Source organism: Procambarus clarkii, chromosome 37 (genome assembly GCF_040958095.1).
Source record: "Procambarus clarkii isolate CNS0578487 chromosome 37, FALCON_Pclarkii_2.0, whole genome shotgun sequence".
Taxonomy (NCBI): Eukaryota; Metazoa; Arthropoda; class Malacostraca; order Decapoda; family Cambaridae; genus Procambarus; species Procambarus clarkii.
The window spans coordinates 29,994,221-30,015,017 of NC_091186.1; the positions used below are offsets into that span (position 1 = coordinate 29,994,221).

Below are 20,797 nucleotides of genomic sequence, written 5' to 3' on the forward strand. Positions count from 1 at the left end.
GTCCTGAAACATGTCCCTTGTGCTGTAAACAAGTTAAACATCTGTCAACATAATGAGCAATCTCCTTAGCCATTTTTGGCCAAAAATACTTCAATCGACCTTGTTGGAGTGTACGATCCTTTCCTGGATGTGCACTTGCAGGAGCATCATGGATAATTTTTAACACAGTTGGTACCAAGACAGCTGGAACAACTAACTGACAACATTTCCTCGGGGCTGTCCCTAGCTTTACTACTCTACACAGTAAATTGTCCAACATAACTAATTCTTTCAATGGTACTGGCGGTTTATGAATCAGGCGAGTGTCTTGCTTAGTCAAAAATTTAATGATGGGTGCCCATATGGGGTCTTGTCTTTGTTCCGTTTCTACTACTGTAGCATCTAATGCTGGGTAATTTAACTGAATCGCAGCTACGTGTCGAGAAAACGCATCGGCAACAACATTTTGCTTCCCTGGAATATATCCAAATGTGGGATTGAATTCTTGAATTGTGAGCAAATATCTAGCAAACTTTCCAACTGGATTCTTATTTTTGAACAAGGGAATTAATGGTTGGTGATCTGTAAGAACATGAACTGGGTAATTATAAATTGTATCCTTGAAATGTTTAAGTGCCCAGACAACTGCCAAGGTTTCTCGTTCTGTTGCACTATAATTTTTCTCTTTTATAGATAAAGTACGGCTAGCATAAGCTATTGCATGATCTCCGTGACCTTCTGTTTGAAGTAATGCAGCACCTAGACCTATGTCACTAGCATCTGTAACCAACGTAAAAGGTTTAGAAAAATCTGGGTACCTAAGGACAGGTGACGAAATCAAGGCTGACTTGTCTTTTCTTTGCAACTTGTAAAGCGGAGCGGCTATAATAGAGAATCCAGCAATAAATGAACGATAAAATCCTACAAGACCTGTGAACTGTCTTACGGCTTCTGCGGTACGAGGTGTTGGAAAATCACGGTCAGCAATAATTTTTTATTTATTCAATGTAATACCTGAAGGTGTAACTGTATGACCTAGGAAATTAATCTTCTGCTTTAAAAATGAACATTTTGCAAGCTTTATTTTTAAATTAGCTACAGCAAGCTTTGCAAGTACTTTTTCAAGGTTCTGGAAATGAGTCTGAACATCTTCCGACATGATTATGAGATCATCAAGGTAAACTATAAGCGTACTTCCTATTAATCTACGAAATAGATTTGTCATGAGACGTGAAAAGGTTATTGGACTACTACGCAAACCAAATGGCATTCTTTTGAAATGAAAATGACCATTGGGAGTACTAAAGGCTGTCAATTGTTTACCTTCCTCATCAAGGGGGATTTGCCAGAATCCCTGCAACAAATCTAATGTTGAGAATACTTTGTTTCTACCAATACTTTGCAACAAATCATTTAGAACTGGAAGTGGGAAACGATCAGGTATTGTTACTCTGTTAAGCGTGCGATAATCGATTACAGGTCTCCAAGTCCCATCTCGCTTTGGTACAAGAATCAATGGAGCGTTCCATGGCGAATTACTCGATTCAATTACATCACTCTGTAACATTTCTTCTACAAGTCTATCTGCTTCTGCTCTTTGAGAATGGGGAAGACGGTAAGCTGGTACATAAATAGGCGTAGTTCCTTGTTCAAGGGGAATTGTATGTGTAATAAGAGGAGTGAGACCTAATTTTTCTCCTGGTAGAGCAACAACAGCTCTATTCCTGCTCAAAATTTCCAAAAGCTGAGCCACAGAGTCAGGAAAATCAGTAGGACTGAGGTGTTGCGCTTGCACCTCTGGCTGAGATCCCTGTTCTCCTGGTGTGAGTGTACAAACAGTATGGTCCATGGAGACATCATCCACAACTCGCACCGGTAACGAGCAATGGGCAAAATCTACAACATGGGTACCAGACTGGAGATGGATGTCGGCATTACTAGTGTTTGCAATAAATAATGTAACAGTACCATCCTGCACTGTGTGCCAGGAGGGTTCAACAAATGTACCATTCACTTTACATGTTTCACTTTCCGCAATCACATCCGACAACTCAGGCACTCCCTGAACCTTAACTCTTATTCTGGTGAGAGAATGAGGGTGTAGCACAGTGTCAGTAGCCGTGGAACCACTGACTTCAGAGATGGAAGCTGCCAGGCGAGCGAGACAACGAGAATCCATTAGGGCGTCCCCTTCCAGAAAGTCCCGATACTCACTCTCCTTAACAACTGCACAACTACTATGCTTCAATCGAGTGCCTGTTTTCTCGGGTATGCTACCACGACAATGATCTGACAAACCTATGCTAGCAAGGCGGGTGTCAACAAAATTAACGTAATCTGATTGAAGGTTGAACTCGTGGCCCTGTCGATACATGCTACACAAGGGTATGACATGGTCTTTGATACTTATGTTCCAACGATGGGGAAACAATGCAATATTTTCATCGATCATGGTGAACAGACCTAAGAGAATGTCTCCAGGAAAATGAATAATGTCAACAACTAAACATGTTATAGACAATGTGACATCATTGAACTTGAGTGGGAGGTCAATTTCACCCTGAACTTTTACTTTGTTTCCTGAAATACCACTTAGAAAAGGTATGTGTGACTGTTTTAAAATAGTAGGGTACTTACTTTCAATGTCTCTAAGAGCTGAGGGCTTGACAATATTAGTTTTTGCACCTGAGTCAAGAAAAACTTTTAAAACTCTACCATGTACAATAGCTGAGACAAGGGGACCATCACTTGAGACTGGACAAGTTATTACTTTTGACTTATGGTGTCTGGGATATCTGCGTCTTGTTTGTGTCAAATTTACTGTGGATCCGTCAACATCTACAACTGGTCTAGAGTCAGTGTCCTCCTCTGTCAAATGTCCAAATCTATTTTGGGTAGCTACTGAATACACAGGAAGGGCACTAGGATTGGCTAGCTTGAATTGGATAGCGGATGGCCTTGGGGGTTTCCCGACGACATGGAGTGAACATTCTGAGCTCCAGCATTCTGTGGCTGAGCATTATAATTTGAAATTGCATTATAGCTGGGCTGGGAGTTGTAATTACGAGAGTTCTGATAATGTCTTGGACGCTGTGAGCCTCGCCAAGACTGACTGTGGGAGTTACGAGGTGGGGATGTCCTTTGCCTAGCTCTACAATCCGCAGTGTGGTGACCAACTTGTTTATGGTACGTGCAATATGGAAGCCTAGAATGATTAGATTGACGAGGGGACCGAGAGAATTGTCTATGGGTGATGATCTAGGGGCGGACCAACAGTCCCTTGCGAGGTGATTACTCTTACCACAATGCCAACATGAGGGAGTGGATGCTTGTGGACTATGGCGTTTCGGCAATTTATGAGGCGGTGAATTTGACTGGGGGCTACGAGCATAGGTACGCTTCTGCGACCAAGAGTTTGTGGGAGGATGCTGAGAGCTTGTTACTACATTTACAGTATCAGAGGGTGGCAACAGTTGAGCACTTCGGGGAGCTAGTTTATCGGCGGCATTGTTAATAGCCTCAAATACTTCACCAATTTCATGTTTAACACCAAAATTTTGTTGCTCAACGATTGGTTTAGTATGCTCGGGGGCAAAATGCATTAAAGTACCAAATGCTATCATTTTGGCCATAGCCTCAGGGGATAGATTATTGTTTTTATCTAACCAAGTCGAATTATTCATAAGACACTAAGGCATAAAGATACTGATCGAGACGGCTAGTAATTGCATTAAAAGATTCACCAGGCTGCATGGTGGCATTGACAATTTTCTTGACTAACCTATACGGGTCAAGGTCTCCTTTATTAACAAAGCGCCGGCGAAAGAAATCCTTAAATTCGGGTCAAGACTGGAGGCTAACAATGGCTTTCTCATCAACAACAAAACGTGCATCACCTTTGGTTGTGTCTACAGCTGACTGTGCAATTGCTAAGTATTCGGCATCAGTAGGCTTAGAAAAACGTGCAACTGTTTTCGCTTCAACCTTACTAAACCATGACTCTAATAAGCGCGATTCCCCAGCAAAAAGAGGAATAGCCATTTCCTGAGCTGATCTCTGGCCATTGGGACGAGCAACTGTTCCCATTGAGTCTGAGGGGGTTTCAACAGTGGTAGGCATTGTCACAGCCGTGGAAGTAATATTAGAACGCAGATTATAATTAAGTGCACCTGGCATCAGAAATGATATACATAAAAATAAACACACACAAAAAATATCAACTTGGCTAAAGTAAAAAAATGGCAGAAATAAAATTATTAAATTTGGCTAGGCAAGAAAATAATTAAGAACAAGGAAATTGTAAACTTAATTTAGCAATCTTTCATTAAAAAATGACTGGAATTAGATGTATATAAATTAATTAAACCAGACTAAGCACAGCAATTTAGAATAAAAACTGGGAAATGCAATTGCAAAATTTCATTAAAAGATTCAACACAACAAGTGGCAATGCAAGAAAAATGGATGTAGCACATAAACTGGACACAGGAATGTATATAACTGCTATGGTAAAAATTATAATATGCAATGTTGAAGGAATAAATTTCAATTTTAGGCCTGGAGGAATTAAAAAAAATTATATTACACAAATCCTTAACTGCTACTAAAACAAGGATTTCTTACTTCACTGGAATTTGAATTTACCAATAACACTCTAGGAGAACAATTAAAATTCAATGAAATTACTGTAAGAAGCAGGAATGTTGAAATCACACAAGAAAACTGTGGGGAGTGGAGTACTGAACCAGCTCCAATATTTAACAAGTCACTGAGTGGTTAATTCACAGGATATTATGGATATTATTATGTAAGTCACTTTTTAGCACTTGGGACGTTGTTCTCAACTAGCAATTACTTATCTCAGGGTTGTAATTCATGAGGATCACCAGTAGCCAAAGTAGGAGGAACGTCGTGAAGATCTGAAGAGGCACATGTGAGGCGTGTTTACAAACTGGTGCGATGGCAGCGCTCCTGGCGGTGGTGGACCCCACACTCTGTTGATGCTGGAAGCGCGAAGATAAATTCTGACGACGACGATATTGCGACGATGGCTGACGACGACTTCAGTAGCTTGAACACTCACAAAGCTTGATACTGTCAGCTTGGGTGGCGGTGGTGGTGCAGGTTGCCACGTGGTGGCGCGAGATTCAAAAATGGCTGGCGCGGAAGCTTCCTTCCTCCTCACTGATGAATGAGCATTCTCACAGGAAAATATTGACCCTTACTTCTGAAACGTTGACCTGGAGTAGTGGTTGATGGCAGGACCCCGGTCTGGCACAATATTTGATGCGTGGGTGGCAGGATGGCAGCTATGAAGGCGGCTGATGGCGGTGGCGGCTGGAACACGAGGCTATGTTGGGTACTTGAATTTTCGTTTCCAGAAAAAAAAATTCTGGGTCCCACTGCTGCTACCAGTATTCGTTTGCCTTGTTCGGATAGAATGTAGACACAGTAGTCGCTTCTGTATATATTTATTGACCGAGACAACAAGGTATATATCTGCCTAGCCGAGGTCCACCTACTCTGAGTCTGTGAGGAGAACTGAGGCTGCTGGGAGCGTGCTGATGCTCCTCTGTCTGGCATGACGTCAGAGGCCTACTTGCCTGTGATTGGTTATATTTGAGTATAACACAGTGTACAGTATACAGAACAGTTTACAGTATACAGAACAGTGTACAGTATACATAACAGTGTACAGTATACAGAACAGTGTGCAATATACAGAACAGTGTACAGTATACAGAACAGTGTACAGTATACAGAACAGTTTACATTATACAGAACAGTGTACAGTATACAGAACAGTTTACAATATACAGAACAGTTTACAATATACAGAACAGTTTACATTATACAGAACAGTATACATTATACAGAACAGTATACATTATACAGAACAGTATACAATATACAGAAGTTCACATTATACAGAACAGTATACAGAACAGTATACAATATACAGAACAGTAATAATAATAATAATAATAATAATTTTTATTTAGGCAAAGGTACATACATAAAGAGATTTTACAAAGTTTGTTGGCTTTATAGATAAGAGCTAGTACATACAATGCCTAAAGCCACTATTACGCAAAGCGTTTCGGGCAGGAAAAAACACTACTGACTAAAGCTTAAAACTAATGGGTAAAAAGAAAAAAATGCGTTGAGTACAAATAAAAATAGAGGTAAAAGAGGGGGGAACATTGTTGAAAAAACAGCACAAATACAATTACAAATTATTGTGAAAAAACAGCACAAATACAATTACAAATCATTGTGAAAAAACAGCACAAATACAATTACAAATTATTACAGAAAATTACATTAAAACAGCGTTGAATTGTAAAACAAAAAAAAAAAAAAAACATACATGGGTTGACAATAGAGAGGTAAGGTAGGTTACAGGGAATTTATTAGGTATAGCTTCGTTTTTAACTTAAACTGGTTGAGAGAGGTACTGTCTTTAACATGGTTGGGAAGGTCATTCCACATCCTGGGCCCCTTGATTTGTAGAGCATTTCTGGTTTGATTAAGTCGTACTCTAGGAATATCAAAACTGTATTTATTTCTGGTGTGGTGCTCATGGGTTCTGTTACAACCTTCTATGAAGCTTTTGAGATCAGGATTGGCATTACAATTTAGCGTTTTGTATATGTATAGTACACATGAGAGAATGTGCAGTGACTTAATGTCTAACATATTCAGGGATTTGAATAAGGGTACCGAGTGATGTCTGGGGCCAGAATTGGATATTGTCCTAATAGCAGCTTTGTGTTGAGTAATTAGAGGACATAAGTGATTTTGGGTAGTAGAGCCCCAAGCACAAATACCATAGTTGAGATATGGATAGATAAGGGAGTAATAGAGAGTCACCAGGGCAGGGCGTGGTACATAATATCTGATCTTAGAAAGAATGCCCACAGTTTTTGAAACTTTTTTTGATATGTTTAGAATGTGTCCCTGGAAATTCAGCTTGTGGTCAATGAGAATGCCAAGGAATTTGCCATCTAATTTGTTACAAATTTGGGTATTGTTTATTTTGAGATTTATTTGATTAGAGGATTTATTGCCAAACAGAATATATTAAGTTTTGTCAATGTTAAGGGTGAGTTTGTTGGCAGTTAGCCACAGATGGACTTTATTTAGCTCAGTATTTACTGTGGCATTTAGAGCAAGGGGATCAGGACTGGAGTAAATGAAGGTTGTGTCGTCAGCAAATAGGATTGGTTTGAGGTGTTGGGAGGCATTTGGAAGGTCATTAATGTAGATGAGAAAGAGGAGAGGGTCAAGTATGCTGCCCTGGGGAACACCAATGTTGATGGGTAGGGTGGGCAAAATTGTATTATTCACAGAAACACATTGGAGCCTGTCAGTAAGGTAGGATTTGAGGTATTGTAGGGAGTGTCCTCTGACACCATAATGATGTAATTTAAGAAGAAGGTTTTGGTGGTTGACAGCATCGAAAGCTTTACGCAGGTCCACAAATAACCCAACAGGGAACTCATTTTTATCAAGAGCTGTATGAATCGAGTCAAGCATACTAATAAGTGCATCGTTAGTGCTTTTTTTGGGCCTGAAGCCATATTGGCAAGGGCTAAGTATATTGAGTTTGGCTAGATATGAGTAAAGCTGCTTATAGATTAGTTTTTCAAAAATTTTTGACAAGTTTGGCAGGATTGATATAGGTCTGTAGTTGTTAACGTCTGTGAGATCACCACATTTGTGGACAGGCGTTACTGTGGGAACCGACCTGTGAGATTTATATTTATTTAATTTATATGAATTTATATTTACGTTAATTTATATACTTCGATAGCAATTTGTATAATGATAAGTGGACTGTATTTCTGCAATAATCTCATAATCTCACAAATCGATCCTCTACACATTAGGGGGGGTTTATTAGTTTATATATATGCAGCCAATCAAACTGCAGAATTAACTACATACATTGAAAAGGTTCCTTATCTTATTTGTACAGCAGGTATAACCAGGATGTAGACCACATTTTCCCTCTTTGAGGTAGCTTCCACGTGCTGGTAACTGAAGCACAAACATGCTTCCTCGTCTTGACCTGTTAAAAGGGCGCTAGCTGTGAAGCCAGAAACCTAGTATATGACAGGTATTTCAGAGAAACATTGTACATGGAACAATAAAGACCTGGCTTAATTACCTCTAGTATGAGGCGATTTCGCGTTCTAACCGGCTAACCCTACCCAATGACATTAATGGCCACTAATGATAGATAATGGGTTTCGGAAAGAACACTTAACTTGAATTTGTAGACAGCGTGTTGATAATGGTACACTTTTAGTTTCCATAACACTACGTCCAAGTAAATTTAACAGGAGCCGAATTTGCTCCCGTGTGAGCCTCTGGTCTAGTCTCAACAATGGCTGCATCTAACACTCCATACTATTGACGCCTGGCCGACATTGTCCAGATATGATAGGAGCCAAATTTGCTCCACACGTCTCGGAGGTGACACAACAATGGCTGCCCCTCCTTCCTCCTGACGCCTGGCTTACATTGTCCAGATGTCCAAAGGTGATAGAAGGGTCACATTTACTCTACTTTAATATTGATAATTAAGTTAATTTATATAAGATGTTTTTATGATGGTAAAGTCCAAAGACTAATGTATTTAAGAATAATTCCCACCATAATAGGTGGTGGTTTATAATAGTATGTGGTGATGATATCCCGTTTTCTATAGACGGTAATTCCACTACAAGTTATGTTTTCTATGGGTAACTTGTTGGTACAATACAGCTATTATCTGTATGATATATTAAATGCTGTCGGATTTTCCGACAGTTACTCTCACTTTTTTTAGAATATCTGGAAAGGTTTGGAGTTCAAGTGACTTGTTGAAGAGCAAAGCAATAGCAGGGGCTAAAGATCTGGAGGCTTTTTTGTAGATTAAAGTTGGTATCTCCTCAAGGGCACCAGACTTGGTTTTAAGGGAAAGGATTATCTCATTGACGTCAATGGAATTAATAGGCTTTAGGTACAGAGACTGGGGATAGTTCCCTGTAAGATAGTCCTTAATGTCATTACTGGAAGATGGAATATCATTAGCAAGGGATGAACCAATGGAAGAGAAGAACCTATTGAACTCAATAGCAGAATCAGAGGTTGAAAGCTGACCATCGTTATTAGACAGGAGAGTCGGTTTGTTATTTAAAGACTTTTTTGATCCCAATATTTGTGAAATTGTTCTCCATGTTTGTTTAATGTTGCTCTTTATTTGGGTAAATTTATCTTCGTAGTATTTAGTTTTGGCTCGTCTAATTATCTTAGATAGCAATAATGAGTAATTCTTTGAGAATTCTTTGGAGACAATCCCTAACCTATACTTTTTCTCAAGGTCATGTTTTTTATTAATAGATTTAAGTATTCCCTTTGTAAGCCAGGGATTGTTAAGCCTTTTGGTTGTGACTTGTTTTGTAAGCATAGGACAGTGGGTATTATAAAGGCTAAGAGTTATTTGAAGAAAAGATTGAACTGCTAGGTTGATGTCCTCTATGTTACCTAACTCGGACTCCCAGTTGACATTATCAGTAGCAGTTATAAAATTGTCTATAGCAGTTTCATTGTGTAGTCTAAAACGTATCTCTCTTGACTCAAGAGGTGGTTTGCTAATGTTAGTTAAGAGAAATGTGGGGTAATGGTCTGTAGTGCTATCGGTGATTATACCTGAAGTAAGCGGAGAGGTTATATTTGTCCAGATGTGATCAAGAGTCGTGGCAGTGCTATCAGTGATTCTAGTAGGTCTAGTGATTAAGGGTATGAGGAAGCAGGAATTCATACAGTTGAGGAAGCTAACAGCAGTAGGGTGTTCTGGCTCGCAGAGGTCAATATTAAAGTCCCCTGCGATAATTAGGTGGTTTTTGTTCAGTCTGTTATCAAGTATTAGATTTCTAAGGTTTGAGTTGAATTCGGACACATCAGTGTTAGGAATTCTATAAACTGCACCCACAGACAGGATAGACTCGGCACCCTTGACTCTGAAGCTGGCGAAGATATACTCCCCATAGCAGTCTCTAGTTCTAATTTCTTTTAAGCATGTTAGTTCTTGGTGGTAGTAAAGAGCAGTGCCACCACCTCTCTGAAGTTGACGACAGTTGTGGATTGCTGAGTAGTTAGGCATGTTAAGAGTTGAGTAGTATCATCTTTCAACCATGTTTCAGTAAGTATAATAAAAGAGAAATTGTTGTCAATAGCTTCAATCAAGGCACTAACATCATCGAAGTGTTTGCCTAGGGATCTAACGTTCAAATTGATTACAGAGATATTGTGACTATGAGTTAATACATTGTTTACATCATGTGCTGCAAAATATCTGCAATTTAAATCATTAAAGGGATTATTGTCATAGATAGTGGATAAGAGGTTAAGTTCTGGGTCTATACTTGACTGCATAAAAAAAGCTGATTGCCGGAAAAACAAGAAAAACAAAAAGAAATAAATGTACACAATACTGTACCAAACAAACACAAAAGGGGCTTACAGGGGTACAATGGAGTAAGGGAGTATGGCTAGGCTAGGAAACCTAGGTAATGAATGAGATTAAAGAAAAAACATATAAACATGGACTATACAAAACACAAGATATAGATATACAAAACAAAAATATAAACAAGACTAAGCAATACCAAAAAAAATTGAGCAAAAATGAAAAATGAGGTAGATTGCTTACAGGTACTCTCAGGTACACTGTAAGTAACAATAGACAGAAAATATATATCAATATTTTTTTTTTTTTTTTTTTTTTTTTTTTTTTTATATGAGATATATACAAGAGTTGTTACATTCATGTACAGCCACTAGTACGCGTAGCGTTTCGGGCAGGTCCCTGGAATACGATCCCCTGCCGCGAAGAATCGTTTTTTCATCCAAGTACACATTTTACTGTTGCGTTAAACAGAGGCTACAGTTAAGGAATTGCGCCCAGTAAATCCTCCCCGGCCAGGATACGAACCCATGACATAGCGCTCGCGGAACGCCAGGCGAGTGTCTTACCACTACACCACGGAGACTGTTAAATAGAATATAGAAAAGAATGTCACAATACAATAAGATAAGCAATTACATGAACAGATGAAAAACAAATCTGCTGTAAAATAGGAAGTAATTATAGCAAAACACAATATAATAATATAACAATACAATAAGAGCTTACAAAGTATTGAGTCTGCTAAATTAGAGAATAATTATGGCAAGACACAACAATAAATGCAAGCAAACAAGGAATTGAAACAATTAGAGGTAGAATTAAGGTCACTAGATAGCCATGGAGGATACACAAGTTTGGCGGAGAGAACAAAAAATCAGTAGAGACTGTCAAGATGAATATATAAAAAAATTTGACAAATGATAATTGTAAAGTAAAATAATCTTAAAGTTAATAAATTTTATTAAGCTTAGTTTTAACTTATAATTAGTATGAACTTAATTAAAAGAACAAAAATGAGATCAATAATTGATTTCAATAAATGACATAGATCAATACAAAATAAATTTAAAATATAAATGGAATAGGGTAAGATTAGATTTAAGAGTAAAATTTTACAATGAAACTGAGGTAGATGCTTGCATAAGTGCATGGAGACTTGATGGATTATTTAGGAAATTATATGAATAGGAGAACATCAGGTAAATGGTAAGGCAGAGACAGCACCTTAGACAAAGTTAGATTAAGTTAGGTTAGGCTCAGGCACTGAAAGAGTTATTTTAAGTACTGGCATTGGTCGGGTTCAGGTTTTCAGATATACCACAATCACTTAAGAAGGCCAGGAGTTGTTGGTCACATTTTATTTCATATCTTTTTCCTGTAGCTTCTTTCTTCGCAATAATCGTACCATTCCTTGTGTAGCACTGCTTGATAAGACCAAGGTTTTGTTTGCGAACTTGGCGCAGCCTGTAGAGGAGGGATCCACGCTGCTTAGTAAGACACTCATTTATATAGAGGTTGGTTTTTTGCTTAGCAGCTGTTTGCATGAGGTCAAACTTCGCAGAGGGATTTGCAAGTTTGATGAGCATTCTCCTACAGTTACGGGGATTGTTTTTATCTATCCTAATAGCCGATTTGATTTGAACATTGACACTGATCTTTGAATTAATTAGGGTGTTGGCTATGTTACAGCAATCCTCACCTTGTTGTTCAACAGGTAGATCAGTAGAGCTAATTATCAGGGAGTCATGAAGTTGTTGTTGCTCTTGGTCATCTTTGGAAGCCGCCTGGTGAGTCTGAAGGAGATTGATCTGTTTTTCCAGCTTTTTAAGGAGGTCACTTTGAGCTGTGAGGGTTTCTTCAGCCTGAATCTTACGTATTTGATCCATTGCATCATTTGCAACAGTTTGTATGTTGAGAATTTCTTGGTTGTTGTTCATCGACGATTTAAGGAGGCAGTCTATGGTATGTTGTTGACGGGTGACTGTGTCTTGGAGGGCCAAAATAGCTTCTGATTGCATTTTCACAAGGTTGTGCAGTTTCTGGAGCCATGGATTACTTCGGAGAGGTTTGAAGTTTAAACAGGGAGCCATAGATTGAGTGAATTCTAAAGCTAGAGATCCGAGGTGAGTTGAAGGGGGGGAGTGAGGAGGGGGAGCAGATTCTGTGTTTACAAACATCGGCGAGGGTTGCGGCGTTGCCAGTGTTTCATTCAGAGCTCTAGGAGTAATGGAACCAGAGCGAGAGGCACCCCTACCTTGCTTGTTGTTATGTTTGGGCATGTTTTCGACGAATAGATTCTTGGTAGATATACAATATACAGAACAGTATACAATATACAGAACAGTATACAATATACAGAACAGTGTACAGTATACAGAACAGTGTACAGCATACAGAACCTCGTACAGTAAATACAATACAAATACCAATACCAACATCTGGACCAACATAACCTCTCCGCTTACTGCAGGGATTACCATTGTTAGCACTACAGACCATTACCCCACATTTCTCCTAACCAACATTAATAAACCACCTCTAGATACATGGAAGATAAGCTTTAGGCTGCACAATGAAACTGCTATAGGCAATTTTATAGCTGCTGCTGCTAATATCAACTGGGAGACCGAATTAGGTAACATAGGGAACATTAACCTAGCAGTGCAATCATTTCTTAAAAAAAACTCTCAACCATTATATAACACCCACTGTCCCATGCTAACGAAACAAGTCACAACTAAAAGGCTAAATAATCCTTGGCTTACAAAGGGGATACTTAAATATATTAATAAAAAACATGACTTTGAGAAAAGTAAGTTTAGGAATCGTCTCCAAAGAATTTTCAAAGAATTACTCACCATTGCTATCTAAAATAATTAGAGGAGCCAAAATTAAATTCTACGAAGATAAATTTACTCAAACAAAGGGCAACATTAAGAAAACATGGAGCACAATTTCACAAATATTGGGATCAAAAAGGATTTTATATAGCAAACCAATACTCCTGTCCAATAACGATGGTCTGCTTTCAGCCTCTGAAGAGCTATTGAATTCAATACAAATACAAAATATACAAATACAGATACAAATATTTATTCAGGTAAAGTACATACATACAAGGTGAGATACAAAAAGTTGATGGATTTATAGATAGAGCTAGTACATACAATGCCTAAAGCCACTATTACGCAAAGTGTTTCGGGCAGGAAAAACACTAAGACTAAAACTTAATACTAATTGAGATTAAAGTATAAATTGGGTTGTGAAAAAATCAGAAAAATGAAAAAAAAGGAGGGAAACATGGCAGAAAAAACAAAAATACAATTTGGTCAACAAACAGCATTGTTAAAAATAGTAGACATGGATTGACATTTAGAGGTGAGGTAGGTTACATGGAGTTAATTAGGTAGCACTTAGTTTTTATCTTAAACTGGTTGAGAGAGGTACAGTATTTAACATAATTGGGAAGGTCATTCCACATTCTGGGTCCCTTGATTTGTAGAGCATTTCTAGTTTGACTAAGACGTACTAATGGAATATCAAATAGGTATTTGTTTCTGGTGTGGTGCTCATGGGATCTGTTACAACCTTCTAGGAAGCTTTTAAGGTCAGGATTGACATTACAGTTCAGCGTTTTATATATGTATAATACACATGAGAGGATGTGCATGACTTAATATCTAACATATTCAGAGATGTGAGTAAGGGTACCGAGTGATATCTGGGGCCAGAGCTAGAGATTGTCTTAATAGCAGCTTTGTGTTGGGTAATTAGAGGACGTAAATGATTTTGGGTAGTAGAACCCCAAGCACAAATACCATAGTTGAGATAAAGATAGATGAGAGAGTAATAGAGAGTCACCAGGGCAGGGCGAGGTACATAATATCTGATCTTAGAAAGAATGCCAATAGTTTTTGAAACTTTTTTTGATATATTTAGAATGTGTCCCTGGAAATTCAGCTTGTGGTCAATAGGTTCTTCTCATCCATTGGGTCATCCCTTGCTAATGATATTCCATCTTCCAGTACTAATGTTCAGGACTATCTTACAGGTAACTATCCACAGTCTCCGTACTTAATGCCTGCTAATTCCACTGATGTTAATGAGATAATCCTTTCCCCTAAAACCAAGTCTAGTGCCCTTGAGGAGATACCAACTCTAATTTACAAAAAAAAAAAAAAATCCAGATATTTAGCTCCTGCCATTGCATTGCTCTACAACAAGTCACTTGAACTCCAAACTTTTCCAGATATTCTAAAAAAAAAAAAGCGAGAGTAACCCCAGTCTATAAATGTGGTGATTTCACTGATGTCAACAACTTCAGACCTATATCAATTCTGCCAAACTTGTCAAAAATATTTGAAAAACTAATCTACAAGCAGCTTTACTCTTATCTAGCTAAACACAATATACAGTACTTAGCTAGTGCCAATATGACTTCAGACCCCCAAAAAAAAGCACTAACGATATACTTATTAGTATCATTAACTTGATACATGCAGCTCTTGATAAAAATGAGTTCTCTGTTGGGTTATTTGTGGACCTGCGTAAGGCTTTTGACACTGTCAATCACCAAAACCTTCTTCTTAAATTACATCATTATGGACTCTGCAGGTGGAAAGTCCCATTGTGTGAAGAGAACTAGAATGGTGGAGATGTGATAATAAACTAGTGAAGATATTGACTCATAAACGTTTCACCTTTTTTAAGCCGGGTCTTTCCCTCTAACCCCGTCCACTCCCAAAGCAGTACACAGGTTATCTTGAGATGATTTCGGGGCTTTAGTGTCCCCGCGGCCCGGTCCTCGACCAGGCCTCCACCCCCAGGAAGCAGCCCGTGACAGCTGACTAACACCCAGGTACCTATTTTACTGCTAGGTAACAGGGGCATAGGGTGAAAGAAACTCTGCCCATATTTTCTCGCCGGCGCTTGGGATCGAACACAGGATCACAAGTCCAGTGTGCTGTCCACTCGGCCGACCGGCTCCCTGCACATAGGTACAGGTGCACATAGTTACAAAAGCAGTACACAGGTGCACATAGTTACACAGCAGTACACAGGTGCACATAGTTACAAAAGCAGTGTGTAAACAAGAGGCTGGGTTGATATATTTGGAGGCGAGTGTGAAGCCCAGACTGTTACTGGGTCTCAGCCAGCAAGGGAGGCGCCACGCTGCCAGATGCATCAGTGTAAACATTGCCCCAACATCCCAGTGGAGTGTTTAAGGCACTCAACAACGGGTCGTTAGCAGTGTCTCCTATGACCAACTGCTCATACCTTTCCATGCATGTAATATTCTTTTGTCTTGGTGTCGAGAATGGCTGATCTTAATTACCTCAGGGAATGTTATTGATGAACAATCGTCAAGGGACTTACCAATATTAGACATATATGTGCAAGTTAGTGTACCCATTTATTGTTGTCCATTATGTGGAGTGTTTGACCATATGTTGATTTATTGGTAAATATTTTTGCCCAGGATGTGAAGGTTATGTGGTGAAGATATTGAGCCCATGGGGACATTAGTTGTATGTACAGTTTTGGCCAGGAGGTGAATGTCATATGGTGAAGATATTGAACACATGAGCACATTAGATATATGTACAGTTTTGACCAAAGGTTCACCTCAGTTACAGAGGAGACAGTCACATGTGATACAAGACAATTAACAACATGTTTGTAACATGGTGTAACGGGAGTGTTGAGGAGAGTTCAAGAAGAGTACACTGAGGGGTTGTGGGTCCAGCCTCAGTTAATATCAATATTTGCCATCGTCATTTATTTGTATTATATGTTCTATTTTTTACTTAGGAGTTTATTTCCTACCTCTGCAGGTATGAAAGTGAACCGAGAGTAATTAAAGCCCGTCACTATCTCGAATACATATAGATACAAATCAGGATGGGAATAATCAAATTAGTGAGAAAATCCTTAGGAGCCGTGATGAGGATTCGAACCTTGTGTGGTGGGTATTCCCATGCACACACCCCAGACAATCAGGCCACGACATAGAAAAGGATTGCAACCTGGAGTTCTGCTGAACACACGAGGGTTTCCTGAGGCTTCCACTGAAGCCGGACCTGGATTTTCACACAATCCCCCCCCCCCCCATGCACTCTGACAAAGTGCATGGGGGGGGGGGGGGAGTAATCACATGTTAGTGTCATTACTCTATTAAAAGAGGAGCATCAGAGGTAGAACATTCCTAGATGACAGCGAGAGTGCATGGGGGGGACTGTGTGAAAATCTCCCCAGAGTGCATGGGGAATTGTGTGAAAATCCCTCAGAGTGCTTGGGGGGGGGGGGGATTGTGTGAAAATCTCCCTAGAGTGCATGGGAGATTTTGTAAAAATCCTGGTCCGGCTTCAGTGGAAGCCTCAGGAAACCCTCGTGTGTTCTGCAGAACTCCAGGTTGCAATCCTTTTCCATGTTGCGGCCTGATTGTCTGAGGGGTGTGTGTTGGACTACCAAACACATAGGTTTGTTAGTGTGATTACTCGCTGTGAATCAAATTAGTATTGGTGAGGATTGCTAATCATGCCCCTCGTACGGATTTTTTAGGATTACACTAATTTCCTTGTCGTCCTCTGTGCATGAACCTTCGTTTATAATAATAGGTCCAATACTGAAGGAGATTTTTATAACGATTTCACATGAATTAATATTTGGAATCTTCTTTATCTCTTAAGTGACTTTCTGTTCTAATTTACAATTTACAAGGCTTTACAAGAATGTAAAAACATCATTGCTATGTATTCTTATAAACCCAATGTACCTACTTTTATATAAATAAATAAATAAATAAATAAATAAATAAATGGCATTTCTTCACTCTGGTATGGTTGGTGGACGTATGGTTGATGTGAGGCCTCACCAGGTGACTCTCTGGGTGTTACTGGCATCAGTGAAGTGCCAGAAGCAGAGCTTTCTTTCCTTCACAGTTGAGGGGAGGAACCAGTGGAGCTGGGGGGGTGCCCAAAGCCTCACAGGGACAACCACTATCCAAAGTGGACCTCTGGGCTCATATTGCTGCTCAGCAACGACAGCAGTGATTCTTGTTGACACTCCCAAGTTGGCTGAGAAAGAACTAAGAAATAATCCCCACCTGTTATGATATGAGGTTATTGACTCCCAATAATATATAAATATATATATATATATATATATATATATATATATATATATATATATATATATATATATATATATATATATATATATATATATATATATATATATATATATATATATATATATATATATGTCGTACCTAGTAGCCAGAATGCACTTCTCGGCCTACTATGCAAGGCCCGATTTGCCTAATAAGCCAAGTTTTCCTGAATTAATATATTTTCTCTAATTTTTTTCTTATGAAATGATAAAGCTACCCATTTCATTATGTATGAGGTCAATTTTATTTTATTGGAGTTTAAATTAACGTAGATATATGACCGAACCTAACCAACCCTACCTAACCTAACCTAACCTATTTTTATAGGTTAGGTTAGGTTAGGTGGCCGAAAAAGTTAGGTTAGGTTAGGTTAGGTAGGTTAGGTAGTCGAAAAATCATTAATTCATGAAAACTTGGCAAATCGGGAACTTGGCAAAAATTAGGCAAATCGGGCCTTGCATAGTAGGCTGAGAAGTGCGTTCTGGCTACTAGGTATGGCATATATATATATATATATATATATATATATATATATATATATATATATATATATATATATATATATATATATATATATAACTTTAGAACACTTTCCCACCAGGAGACTCGAACCCTAGCCAGCACAGAAGCCTTCCAGCAACTGGCATAACAGGTACGCCTTAACCCTCTGCACCACTGCTCAGACCCTTAAAAGAGATGGTAATTTCGGAGTATTTAAATACCCCAAAGATCAACACCTCCCAAGAGCACCAGAGCAAGTGAGGGGTCATTTAGACGTTAATTTCATCAAGTCCCTGTTAATATGGGAAGACACAGTGTCTCTGCTTAAGGCACAACTCTCCTAAACACGAGAGTTAAGTATACAACTTTAGAACACTTTCCCACCAGGAGACTCGAACCCTAGCCAGCACAGAAGCCTTCCAGCAACTGGCATAACAGGTACGCCTTAACCCTCTGCACCACTGCTCAGACCCTTAAAAGAGATGGTAATTTCGGAGTATTTAAATACCCCAAAGATCAACACCTCCCAAGAGCACCAGAGCAAGTGAGGGGTCATTTAGACGTTAATTTCATCAAGTCCCTGTTAATATGGGAAGACACAGTGTCTCTGCTTAAGGCACAACTCTCCTAAACACGAGAGTTAAGTATACAACTTTAGAACACTTTCCCACCAGGAGACTCGAACCCTAGCCAGCACAGAAGCCTTCCAGCAACTGGCATAACAGGTACGCCTTAACCCTCTGCACCACTGCTCAGACCCTTAAAAGAGATGGTAATTTCGGAGTATTTAAATACCCCAAAGATCAACACCTCCCAAGAGCACCAGAGCAAGTGAGGGGTCATTTAGACGTTAATTTCATCAAGTCCCTGTTAATATGGGAAGACACAGTGTCTCTGCTTAAGGCACAACTGTTATGATCTCAGCCTACAGGAGAAACGAGTCTCCCTCCTTGAGAGTTATTCAGCAAGCCTGACCTAACTAGAAGGTCTAGCGAATATTGAGGTGATAACGCATATGTAAAATAGTTGCTTGGATATGTGTAACAGTTTGAGATTATGGGCAATGCAGAAGAAAATAGATAAATGACGGGCTAGGAGATGTGGACATTTTGCTGGAGGCGTGAGGCTCGCTTCTGGAGGACCTTGACCTCACTTGAGTGCCAGACATCGCAGGGGGAAGCCGCGCTCCGTTGGGCTCCCGTCAGAAGGGAACCCCTAGTGATATATCTCTAAGAGAAGAGAAGTGTGCAGACGTGCCAGCTGTGGAATCGAGCTGGGGACGTGTGGTCTCAAGTCGTGGACGATAATTAGTGAATATTAAGCCGCCCGGAGGCATTATTGTGGGCCGTGGGAGCGCCCTGACCAGACGCCGTCAGAGGGAAAGCGCCCTCGACCAATTAATCTGTGGTAAGCACGATATACGCCAGTTCATTGTGATTGCTTGTAGTTTGGTCGTGTGCCCAGCGATAGTAGCAATGTTTATTTATAAGTTAGGCATGTTTTAATAAGGCAGAAAGCCTGAAATAAGAGAGTGGAGAGGGAGGAACACGGAGCGACGTCCGCCCCCTCTGAGCGCTGGCGGACGACTGAGGGAGCCTGGCTCCAGATGGAGGAAGACCCTCCCAGTGAGTGAGGACTGCCGCCAGGCGAGGTGGAGTATGGACCCGCCCAGAACGGGGGAGTCCACTCTCACTGTATGTAGAGAACAGATAGAGGTTTGAGGCAAACATATTGTGTGAATATTTTTTGTTTATGTGTTAAAGGGGAACATTTTATTGGAGTGTCGATGGGTTGCAGGTTTGTTCTTTGGGGAAGAAGTTGCTGAGAACTTCGAAGCCAGCAGAGGAAGTAGCTGATGAGACTCCAAGGTAGTGGAGCAGAGGACCTCGAGCTGTGAGGAGAAGCAGCAGTGAAGAGGAGTGTCACGTGCTTCTGTAGAGGTGGTGTAGCAGCCAAGAGAGCTGTGGAAGAACCTAACAGAAGGGTGAAGCACCGTAGTTGCACAAGGAAACTTCATGATAGCAGCCGGGAGGAGCTGCAGAGGATCCTGGTAGTGAAGCCCGGAAGAACCTAAGGATATTAGGGTTGTGAACTTCCAGAGGTGGAAGGGGAAGTTCTGGTGGATTACTTATAGGGAGTTGATAGTGTTTGGTTGTCAGTAGCGTGCAAGACGCAGTGAGAGGTGAGTGACTGTTGGCATCCTTATGTCAAGGAGTTTTTTATATTGAAGTATCAATGAACATTTATACTGGTATATGTTATTGCATTCAAATGCTGGTTTTCTATATATATATGTTATCTTGCTGATGGTGCAACAGTGTGTAGGCTTGACCAACTTGAGGAAGTTAATAGTATCAGGTGGTGAACCAGGAGGTAGGATACCACTTGATAAGCTGATAATAGAGTTCTGATGGTATTGGAGTGCAACCTGATTGTGATATTATAGAGTATAGGATTCATTATTATTATATGTGTGTATGTATCGTGTATGTGCTTTGTTCAGTAAATGTGTCACAATTTGCTGGTGTTTGCCCTTGTCCTAGTGAGGCTTCCCAGGAGGTAGTAAAGAAGGAGAGAGAGAGAGGAAGAACCATGAACCACTGCTGTGGACAGGGTAGGAGGTAATACTAGTAAGTCATAGGGGATTGAGGAGATCATATCTCATAAGGAGAGAGTGGGGAGTCACA

The 20,797-nt window shown here is 39.8% G+C and overlaps 1 protein-coding gene across 3 annotated transcripts in view; it reads right to left on the minus strand.

Annotated features, from left to right (window-relative positions):
• LOC123747665 (E3 ubiquitin-protein ligase TRIM32-like) overlaps positions 1 to 20,797 on the minus strand; it is a 335,458-nt gene that overhangs the window by 226,608 nt on the left and 88,053 nt on the right. The window lies entirely within an intron of this gene.